Raw genomic sequence first — 12,348 nt, 5'->3', positions numbered from 1 at the left:
ATACCTATATTTGTACATGAATAGAGTATGTCTAAGATATTATGCCAAACTCTTGGTTTAATGAACAAACAATGTTACCGGTGTCAGAAAAAGTATATTAAATCAACAGACTTCAACTAGGGGCTTATACACAATATATACATCAGATAAAGTCTAGTCTAATATATATATGTTTAATATATTCAATACAGTTTTTCCATTTAAAAAAAATAATGTGTCCTCCTCCAGTTTCACAGGGAAAGTTGACTTTTGCATCATATATATGTCATGTATGATATCAACCCAGTCTTCATCTTTGGGAACCTCTGTCTTCAACCATTTCCTGGTAATCGCCTTTTTACTTGCTATTAGCATAATTCTAAAGATGTATTTATCCCCATATCTAAAGGCTTTATCCAATTTTCCGAAAGACAAAACCTTGAACATGAGTGGAAGGTCAACTTCAACACCATGTCCATACATTTTTATAGATTTAATAGATGCCAATGGAAGGACAATCCCAGAACAGGTGGAAATGATCTGCTTTCTCAGCTCCACACTGCCTCCAACAGTTTGTATTTTGATACTGCATTTGTGCTGGTGTTGTGAAGTATCTCGAGGTGTTCTTCCACCCATGTTCTCTCCAAGATAAAGAGCAGCTTTGTAGCTTCATCACGATGGACCTCGGAGGAGCGTCCTTCGGAGGCTGTGAGACCAGAGCCCGGTGGGCTCTCTCAATCCTCATCTCAAATGAAAGGGGTAACTCCAGCTTCTCCCGGAGGAGACGCTCTACAAAAACCACCATCGATGCATTTCCCTCCGCTCCTTCTTTTACCCCATGGATACGTACAGTCTCCCTCCTTGCTTGGCCCTCGAGGTCTGTGATTCTGGTCTCTGTCTGCTTTTGAAGCTCCAGGTGCTCCAACGTGGCTTCCTCCAGGTTCTGGGAGCGTTCCACTGACTCCACGTCATCTATCAGGGTTCGATTCCAGAGAGAGAGCCTGAGAGACGGCTGCCACATCCAAGGACTCCCGACTCTGGGAGGTAGTGACGAAAAATAATTTTGCAGCTCGACCGGAGCTTGTAGTCCGTGATTGTTGTGGTTATTAGGTGACATTGCGGACCGCAGTGGGGGAAGAGGGGGGCGATTACGTCATCTTTTTTCCACGGATGATCGTCTTTGCGAATTTACCCACTCTGGAACCTGTGTTAAAAAAAAAACGTCTTTGGGCTCCTAAAACACCGCCTCATGTGGATGAGAGGCCAAAAACAGCTCGTTTAGGTTAACTGGTTTCCTGGTGTGGACGGCCCCTGAGCGTACTCCGCCGCACGTTTACTTTTTAGATGTCTTATCAAATTAGTGGTGTTAAACGAAGCTCTGGTGCTCCACCTCTCGGGACTGTGGCGAAGCAAATAGTACAACTGGCCATTGGACTAGTTTCGTTGTCATCCTTAAAATACCTCCAGACTGCTGACATTTTAGCCACTCGATGGCTTTAGGCTGCGAACATCAGTTTATGGCAGGTCGCAAACTGGGCTCGCTTTACGGCAGCTGACGTGAAAAAGTTTTTTTTGATCGGAGGGGCGATCGGCTGGATTTGCCGATTCCCGATCACTCACAAATCACCAATATTGGCCCGAATCCAATATCTACTGATCTGATCGGGACATCCCTACTTTATTGATTTATTGATAATGTAACTCGTGATGGTGGCAGCAGAATGAATTCTGAAGTCGACAAAAAAACATTTACAGAAAAATGCATCCAAACTCATCGGGAGAAGCTTCATCATGCAACAAGCCAATGACCCAAAACACACTGCCAACACAACTTCATCAGGGGGGAAAAGTCGAGGGTCTTAGACTGGCCAAGTCAATCACAGGACCTCGACCCAATGGAGCATGCATTGTACCTCCTGAAGAGGAGACTGAAGGGCGAAACCCCCAGAAACAAACAAGAACTCAAAGAGGCCTGGAAAAGCATTTAAAATGAAGAATGCAACAGTCGGGTGAAGTCAATGGGTTGCAGACTTGAAGCAGTTATTGCAAGTTAGGGTTATGCCACCAAATATTAAATGTTATTCACTTTAAGTGAATTTAATAATGTCTGTTCCAATACTTTTGCTCACTTGAAAAGTGGGTGGGTTCAAACGAAAGGTGCTCTGTCCTGAGTTGGGAACTCTACGGTCTGTATGTATATATGTATGTATGTACAAATACAGAAGAAATATATAAAAACATACCGTTTTCACAAACAAACGTGCCGATGTTTTACCATGTTGAATGCATATTAGAATGGGTGGAAATAACTTATATAGCACAATACTACAAATTCTGTAAATATGCTTTAAATAATAAGCAGTTCTGTGGCCTGTACTACGAAGCTGGATTTTCTCTTATCGAGATAACTTCAAGGATTAACCCTGGGTTTTCTGTACTACGACACTCGTTTACTTCTCTCCGGGATAAATCACTGTGCTAACTGACGCTGAAAGTCTAACCTGCTCCGGAGCAGGTTATGTTCTCGATAAGAGGTCAAAGCCTCGCTTCCTGACCAATCAGATCTCTTGGAAAATGCCCTGCCAATTCTTAAAATGATGGTGATTGGTGCGCAGGTTCAGCGTTGAGCTGCAGCGGAGATGATAAATTAATTCAGAGCGATCTTTTTGACATAATAAAATAAATCCTCATCACTGAGGCTTTGAAGGATGTTTTTATTCTTGACTTGTTCCAAGTCTGTTTATCTCCACAAGGGTTGATCTGGAATAATGAGATAAATGATAATGATCACACTTGACAGAACTGCAGAAACATGAATTTATGGAACCAGAACTACTCGTGTCGTCGCGGTGATGAATTAATATTCCAACACAAAACATTCTCACAAGAGAAACTCAGCCTCAAAACAACTGGATGGAAAATATAAACTAAAAGAAGAGCAGTAAGAAAGTTCAGCCCAACACGTTTCTGCTGTAATAAAGTGAAATTGATTGATCAGCGGACGTGCTGTTCGTTTATATCGCTGATAAATTAATCTAGTATAATCTCACAAAGTCAGGCATTAACAAGTCAGGAATGTTCTGGCTTTGGGTGCAGCAGCAGTGTTGCTTTTAGCTGCTGGATGTGTTTTAATTCTTCATATTCTCCGAGAATAATCGCTACTTCAGTAATCTGTAAACTGTGCTGCAGAGTTTCTCTGTGTGTCTGATTGGTCAGACGCTGCAAACTCCGCCCCTTTCATATGATCGCGCACACGTAGGTCTGGGTTGAACCAACGAGTTCATAACTGCTTCATACTAACGGTTATCAGGATTGCGCACATCTCAATAAGTCAACCCAGGAAACACAGAGAGATCCTGGATATGTTGATCACGGTTCGTAGTACTCTGGGCAGACGGGTCTCTCTTGTTTCCATTAGGATTGTTCCTCCTCACTTCAATTAAATCTTCTTGTCATTTACGGTCCTTTACAAAGATATGGAAGGAAATTTTCCCCTCATTCTTCATATTGAGGTTTGACCAACCAAAGGCAACACCTGATTTCTACATATTCTTTCTCAATCGGATTGTTTTCTTTATCTAATTGGTTCTTTGCATCCCTCATATACAGCGACACCATGAGTTTAATTTTACTGAGTACTTCTGAACAAGACGTATGTGTGATCCAGAATTGTCCATCTACTTGCAAAAACCAGAAGAACTAAGAACTAGTCTTCGTAGTTCACCATGCACTACTGTGCATGGTGAACTACGTGTTTCCACCGTCTAAACGTCTGCAGCAAGTGGATTTATGAGAATCTGAAAGTCTCACCCTCTGAGTCTGGTACTCGTTCTGGTTCTCTCATGTGGAATTGTTGGCGTTTCTCTGTAAAAGTGCCTTGAGATGACAGTGTTGGATTTGCTGCTGTATAATTAAAAAATGAATAGAATGTTTCATTAACACCCTTTAACCCTACAAGCTATGCTTACTGGGAAACACCCCCTTCTTTAAAGGTTGCTGTAATTCAGTTTAGTGCGTCAGTCCTGGATTTGTTTCTCCACCTATGATGTTCCACAGCCAGATGGAGCCAGAGCTCCAGAAATACAGAGCGCTGCGCTTCATCATGCCTGCACAAAGCCTCCATTATCTCCGTGTGGGAGGGAAAGTGATAGAGATGAAAAGGCCAGAGGAGGAGGAGAGAGTGGGCGAGGCCAGAGGAGGAGAGAGTAGGCGGGGCCAGGGGAAGAGGTGAGGACAGGGCCAGATGAGAAGGTGATTGTGGGTGGGGGCAAAGGAAGAGGTGATTGTGGGCCAGAGGAGGTGAGGCTGGGTGGGGCCAGAGGAGGAGGTGATGGTGAATGTGGCCAGAGAAGGAGGTGATGGTGGGCGGGGCCAGAGGTGTTGACAGGAGAGCAGCAGCATTCTGGATCCTATCCTGGTCTCCTGTCAAACAGATCTTCTCTCCACCATATGACCCGGAGACTTCAATCCAGCCCAAAAGGTTACAATCAGAAAAGACATTTTACTTGTGGCCATTTTTTGTTTTAATTTTTAAATAATTTCAGTTGTTTTAGCTATTGTAGCCATTTCTGGTTTATTAAATGTTGTGCTGGCACAGTAGCAGAATTTGTGAAAATGTACATGCTGAGAGCTGCAAGTCCAGTCATGCATGTCACCATTGGTGAGCCTGTACTTTACACCCTCTTCTTTTCCTCTCTCTCCCTGTCCTATCCCATGTACTTCTCCCCCCAACCGGTCAAGGCGGATGGCCGTCCTTCCAGAGTCTAGGGTCCTCCCCACGGTTTCTTCCTGAAGAGGGAGTTCTTATGAACTTCTCTCCATGCGAGGGAGTTTTTCCTGGCCACTGTTGCTTGTTACACCTGCTTGCTTTGGAAGGGTTTAGTTGGGTTCTGTTGTACTCTATCATTGTAAGAGCGCTTCGAGATGTTTGTTGATGTGATTTAGCGCTTTACAAATAAAATTGAATTGAATTGAATTGAACCAGTTAACCTTGTTGTAGTGGCTGTAAGGCTTCCCCACACTGCACGACAATAATTTAAATAATCATGTCCGCAGACTGTACGAACACACGCAGACTCGTCGGGGGAAGGTTGTGCAATCGTCGCTTTCATGTAAACATAAACGGAGCCTCAGCTGTTTGGCTCCAATGTATTTGGAAAGAAATCAAACCAAAAGGATGAGAATCTGGACATGGTCATTGCTCAGAGAGAGAGAACAACCTGGAGGGTCATGTTGCAACGGGGGCTAGAAGAAAGTCTTGTTAGCATCTACTAGCATTTTACATTAGCACCTATTGCGACCATTCACAAAGCCCAACTGATTTAAGCAATTCTGCAATTTACCTTAGTAATAAAAGAGATCTTGATCGCAATGGGTTTTATTTTCCTGGTAAAATAAATTCTAAATAAAATAAATTAAATAATTGTCAGAATCTTACAAACCTGACAAATTAATTCTTTCAGGAGTCCCACAAAGATGTACAACCATTATCGTGAGACCAGAAAATATTTTTTTTGATAGCGAGTTTATGTTTTATCATTTATATGTAGAACCAGATCAAATGATCTATTTACACACTTTCATACATTTTGCTGTGTGGCAGACACACTGCTGCCCACTGTCGTCGCCCTCCCTCTGCCCTCTCTAACAGCAGCCTATTGGGTCTGCCTCAGCATGGCCTCTCTGGGTAGATCAATGAGCACAGCCTCCACCTGCTCTGATGGAAGCAGACCGTCCACCAGAGTAGGTCAACAAAGCTGTCAGGAGCTCATGGTAGCAGTGCTAATGCACACAGATTACACCCTATTTCAATCATTCCTCTTCTGGAAGGCCACAATTGACGGGCTTGAACATGTTAGTGAAAGACAAATTGATTCATCGACTGAGCAGCTCTCACTACGATGCACAGCTACTTTCATTAACCCTGCGTGAGCAGCTCCATCGCTCTGTTTTACACGTTTACTGTTCGGCTCTGTTCAGGTTCTCTTTGGGCTCTGTTCAGGCTGTTTGGGTTCTGTTCAGGTTCTCTTTGGACTGTGTTCAGACTGTGTTCAGACTCTGTTTGGGCTGTCAGTAAAACTGTGCTGTTGTCTGTAAAATCACCAGATGTTGCTGGACCGTCATCTGGAGCTGCAAAACATGTTTAACCTTTAAAAATGAAGATAACATAGCTATAAAGTTGTTGGAATACTTTTAACATGAAAACAAAAACTGGATCTTGGGAGGAATTTATGAGGTTTCACAAAATTATAAAATTTGAAACTGGAGACATTTTATTATAATTTTATTATCATTTGTTATCCAAATAGCATTGGATTTAGTATAAAGTGCTGTCATACAGTTTTTTCATTACATTTTCTCTCCTGATGTTTCCCTTTTCTTGGACATTTTGGCAGCAGCCTCCGCCATCTTGCTGAAAACTTTGACTGTGCTAATGATTCAAAACAAGGTCAACTATTCTATTGGCTGCTTTTCCTGCGATTCAGGTAGATTACAGCCACAGGTAACTCATTACTGCCACACTGTGGTAGCTGCGAGAACAGATTGGTTAAAAATGTGAAAGAAAAAGGTCACTTATGGTAAAAAATAGTATTGATGACTAAATTAGTTGACAACTATTTTAATAACCAATTTTAATCGATTAGTTGTTTCAGCCCTACAGGGAGGACTTTCAGTATTAGGGTGGAGTCACACTTGTTGGAGCAGACCAGAGACCAAATGCCTCACGCATCAGCCTCCAGTTGAGCCAAAAGGCTTCTATAGTCACAAAAACTTAACCTTTAGCAGAGGGTAACACGTGTTGTAAGGCACTACAATGCTCATTCTTATGGCGTAATGTTTGTGGTCATAAAATCTTATCCAGGGTTCAGTGACGGCATCAGAAACAACAGTTAATAGGAGAAAATCTTATATGCCTGTCTCTCTCTCCTTTGGTCTCAGCGTCTCCATGGCAACAGACGCTGATCTCCATGAGGTGCCTCTCCCATCCACTTTGTATGAGATAGTTTCCAAAAGTTTTATTTTAGATTTTTTCGGAGACAGCTGAATCGTCAAGAAAAATTGTAGCAACCTAATTTCCCGAATGTTCGGTACGTTTTGATGTCCTTCTGGTGTCCGTGCTCCCAATGGCGCAGGACTAGTTACTCTGAGAAAAAACAGCAGAAAAATAATAAATTTAAACATCCTCGGATAGTAATCTTTGCATCTTTCCAATAAGGCAGGCATGAGAAATACTCAAACATGACAAATGGACAGCAGAAAGTCCATGACAGTCCAGTTGCAATGAAGAGTGAGTGTGTGGCAGTGAAGTGATTCAGCCCCTGATGAGAATCAGCTGTGCTGCCTCACCTCTCTGCCCATAAAGGAGGAGCTGCCCGGACACACGACGTGACAGGCGGGAGACACTGGCTGAAAAGCCTTGATGCAGACTTTCTGTGTGGGTTTTGGTTTCAGTTAATAAAAAGTATGGTGAACTGCAGTCCTGACTCCGCACCTATGTGGGTGAACCCGACGGTGGCATGGTCAACTGCCACACTGGCTCCCCGTCTTCCACCTGTTACGTCGTGTGTCCGGGTGGCTCCTCCTTTCTGGGCAGAGAGGTGAGGCAGCACAGCTGATTCACATCAGGGCTTGATCACCTCTCTGCCAGAGTGGATCACCACTTTATGCTGCACCTTGTGTGCTTCATGTGTGTCCTTAAAAAACAAAAAGGGATTCTTCAGCACCAAACAAAGCATGAAAGTCAGAAGTTGCTACTCCCACATCCGCTGAATGATTAATTGGAGTTCAAGAGGAGAGGGAACAGTTTGTCTTTAGAGATTTATCACACTGAGCCAGACAGCTGTGAGACACTTTCACATGAACCAACCCTGAGTGTTTCAGTCTGGTGATTTGCTTGGATTTTGTTTATTTGGACAGAACACCTACTACAGTGAAATAAAGAGAAGCATTTGTGAGAACTGATGACGTCCACATGTTTATAACTACATGATGTGAGAAGCCCTGAAGTTAACTAATGTACACACATTTTAAAGCCGGTGATCTGCTTTTAGGTACAATGCTCCAAAATGTTGCTATCATCATTCGTTATCGTTCTCCATCGAACACTACTATCATACTGAAGAATACAATCTACTACACATCATTAAACCAAGAGATTTCACTGGAGAGGAAACATTGAGTCGAAGGAAAGCTGCTTTCAGTATACTCATATTAATCTGACAAACAATTAAAGGAAGCAAAAAAACAACATCTTTAAGAAGTTCAAAAATTACGTGGCAAACACAAATGTCTTTCAATTCCCACGTGTGTGTGACGTCTCACTTCTCACACCTCCTGTCATGCTCTCTGTTGATAACCAACGAGACGGGCGAAATGTGAATGGATGACATTCTGTAGACCTGAAGCTCCACTGGAATCTGTCCAAGCATGTTTGTGCATGACGGGCGGTGCACCTCTCTGGAATGTGAAGCTTTCGTCAGCCCAGGAAAGTCAAACTTAAGAAAAACCAACATGTAGTCATACCAAAAACAAATTTCAGGCTGGACTGCGCTGTTGAATGCAGGGATGCTACTGATGAACAAGAAAAACAATCATTTCCTGTAATGTTCTCTCGCTCGCACGCACGCACGCACGCACGCACGCACGCACGCACACGCACACGCACACGCACACGCACACACACACACACACACACACACACACACACACACACACACACACACACACACACACACACACACAGAATTAGCAACCTTCCGACTGTGTGTTAAGAGTAATTTGAAGCTTTTAATCTGTCTGTCCCTGCAGGTTGGTGCAGGTTAAAGTTGTTTCATGTGGTTGGTGCAAGTTAATGTCCAAAGTGTTGGCTGCCCATGAGTGTACTCGAGTACTGCTGCAAGAAGAGTACTGCTGCAGGAGTACTGATGTCTGAACTTCTGTAGCTAAAACTGTAACTGATGAGTGAGCTTGGTGAAGATTAATAAGAGAGCAGGTTCCTCATTTATAAAGGTTGCTTACGCACAAAACAGGTGCTGAAAGATGCGTGCGCCACTTCCCACGCAAAGTTTGTGATCTGACAATTTATTTTGCGGCAGAATGTGTGTACCACTACGCAAACGTTGAACCTTGCGCACGCACGTTTTGGAGACGAAAAACCTGGCTGATTCTGAGGTGGTGAATTGAAGCCAGATTTATCTCATACATTTCATGTCTTTATTCCCGTTGGCTCACCACCTGCAGGAAAGTTCTTAATTGGTGCAATGTGATCTGGGTGACGTGCTCAGACTGCCACTCCCGTGACCCGGAAACGGATAAGCTGGAGAAAATGGATGGAGGGATGGATTTAATGTCTTCAAATATCAGACTTATAGATCCAGGTAATATTCTAGATGTTTCTTTAGTGGAACATTACAACTGAATCAGCAGCACCATGTTCATATGTCATAGTTTCATCTTCAAATGATACAGAGCGGTGGATAGAACTGATTGATTATCAATTGTGACACAGTGTGTAACAATCAGTCTAATTTCAGAGTAAGCACATAAATAGTGCGGTGACAGCCGTGAGTAGAGCTGCAGTGTGGATGCTCTGCACAGCCATGCGCTATGGACGTGTGGAGCGCACCGTTGCTGGAGACACCCCTTGCCTCCAACTCTAGTGACTGAGGATAAAACACAAAGTCCACTGAGCCTTTTTACAAGTCCCTGTTCAAATATTTAATTTAATAAACAGATAAAACTGAACTTTATCGGTCTGCTGTGTCTCCACCAAAATGTCTCCTTCCCTCTGCGACACTCTGACACACGGTGGCCGTCACAACCAGCAGTGAGCTCTGCTGCTGCCCCCCATGATGTCATTCTCATCTGGCCTCCACCTTCACATCAGATTCTTCTTCTCCACCTCCACTTTCTCCACCCCTTCTCTCTGTAGCTCTCACACTATTTCCAGTGGTGACAACGAGCTGCCGATCGCTTGTTTGTTTTCTTTTATTAGTGAGTCCACTACTGTGACACCAAATATCATTTTCCTGACCTCCACCTCGTCCGTGACTATTTCTCTCTCCGTAGAATTCCTTTTCTTCGTCTTTTCTGTCAGGATTTAGCATCAAATGCCAGTGAACAAAGGGCTGATTGAGATACAAAAATATTGACGAGGCACTTTGCATTCATTCATTAACCTTTATTTAACCAGGAAAGTAAAACAACCCATTGAGATCAGGATCTCTTTTACAAGGGTGACCTGGCCAAGAGGTCCGCTGCACACAACACGCCAATAGATTTGCGACAAATAAAACTGAATTAACATAATACAATAGTTAAAGTGCGATAGTGCAGAGATCCATAAACATAATTTTGATGATAAAATGCAGGTTTTAAGGCAAATAATAATAGAATAAAGAGCAATAACATTTTAATATAATTATTAAACAGTAAAAATGTAAAAAGGCATATTCATCAACAGTAAAAATCTTTAAGAACACGAGCACTGATTTATCGATCCTCGCTCTTTGGAGAGTAATAATGATCAGAAGTGATTTAAGGAAACGAGTTCGGACATTTTAGTTTCAGTTTGAAGGTTGTTACAGGCAGAGTGGGGCAGAGAAACTAAAAGCTTGCTTTCCCAGCTCCGTCCGAACACGAGGAACATGTAGATGAAGAATGTCATTGGAGCATTGACCATTTATGGTAGAAAGTGGGCGTGTTGAGGGCGGGATCTGAACTGCGGAACCTTCCAGGTGGATTGTGATCTATAAAAGAAAAGTGCGTGCAGATGTGCGTATGCACAGTGTTACAGATCCAAATGTTTTTGGGCGCACGTACATTTTTGGTAGAAATCTTACGCAACATTTTATAAATAAGGCCCCAGATGTTTACAGACTAGTCCAGTTCATCCTTCGATGTCACAACCTTTTCTATCATTTGTCTGTCAACTTGTTGCTTTTTCAAGATAGTATACTAAAATACAAATAGAAAATTAGAATAAATAAAAAAAACAGAACAGCTGAAGGACAAACAATGGTTCTGAATGGAATCCAACAAATCATATTTAACAAGTGGTCATAAAGTCAAATCTTCCCGTTCTAAAGACTGTGGATGTCGGGCACTGAATGCAATTTGACAATAATCATGTCAGAGTCAAATGAATGAACAGTCATGTCTTGTTTTCTCTAAGCACACTAATTCTGTGGGCCAGCAGTAATCTGTGAGGAATGTGTGGGCACAAACACCAGATGACGTCTTTGTACACAACTCTAAAGAATCCAGCACCCTCTAACCTCGCAGGCTGGGTCAAAGGTCAAAGAACTGCAGCTCCAGGATCCAGAGCCAGGAGAAGGAACAGACGGATGATCAGCCAGCATCACAGACATCACCGTTCACATCAACACTGGATTTAGGAACACCGCACTTCGTGGTCTTGCACTAGTTTGGTCTGTCAGACTTGTTTTCATCTTAAAAGCCCTCAGAGACTGAAGTCCTTTTATGTATTTGAAAGGTCCTTTAAAACCCCTGGAGAGTAGCTTCTCAACATTGTGGCCCAGGTTTATAGATCGGGCTGCTGGAGGAGCAAAACACAGAGCACCAAAAACTGATAAATCTATGTTCTGCACACCCAAAATGATATTGTTTTTAAATAAATCGCAGTTAATTCCTAAAAACTGTATGTTTACTGATTTTAAACATTTAAAACCAGGCTATAGTTTGGCTTATTTCCTCCCTGGTGGCCACAGGGCTGACGTCTGAAGCACACAAGCAGCTGGTATAAATTCGGGGCGAGAGAAAGAGCAACGCTGTATGCCGGCGGTGACAGGGGCGTGGACAATGTGCCTGGTCCACAGTTTATTCTGTGGCTGCCTGAGCCTCAGGGCTTAGGTCAGCAGAACAGGAGCTCGCTCTCCAGCCAGCTCTCACTGAATCAGACAGGAAATGAAGAGCCTCATAACCAAGAGAGCCTGTTTGTGGACAAAAACAAGCAGCAGGCCCCCAGTCTGCTCCACCTCATGGTTGGAGGGTAACAGTAGGACCTCATCAACGGCACACTGTTTTGAACACTGACAGTTGTGTGTCAGTATTATTGCCAATCACTGTATTACTCTGCAACACAGTGAGTCCATTCATTTCTTCTCATTCAGCACATCGTTCTAACTGTTGTGTTCTGTGTTTATCTCAACGGCAGTACTGCAGGGGGTTATATTTAAAGTTAAATATTGTTGCAAATTCAAAAGAATTGTACTGCGACACAACGACAAACACTGGCACTCATGCAAAGTGTAAATACTTTTAACACCAAATATTGGAGAAAATCTCATTTTTCTATGACATTACAGTGTTGAAGTGCTGAGCTGCTCCACACAGCCAGCAGCTGAATGC

At 42.9% G+C, this 12,348-nt stretch overlaps 1 protein-coding gene across 4 annotated transcripts in view; it reads right to left on the bottom strand.

Annotated features, from left to right (window-relative positions):
- The window catches only part of LOC308107792 (unconventional myosin-XVIIIa-like), a 124,195-nt gene that overhangs the window by 86,525 nt on the left and 25,322 nt on the right, over positions 1 to 12,348 (bottom strand). The window lies entirely within an intron of this gene.

The sequence above is a fragment of the Lipophrys pholis genome, assembly GCF_963383615.2.
Source record: "Lipophrys pholis genome assembly, chromosome: 3".
Taxonomy (NCBI): Eukaryota; Metazoa; Chordata; class Actinopteri; order Blenniiformes; family Blenniidae; genus Lipophrys; species Lipophrys pholis.
Note: the sequence above shows the minus strand (reverse complement) of the source record. Positions and strands in the feature narration are given on the sequence as shown.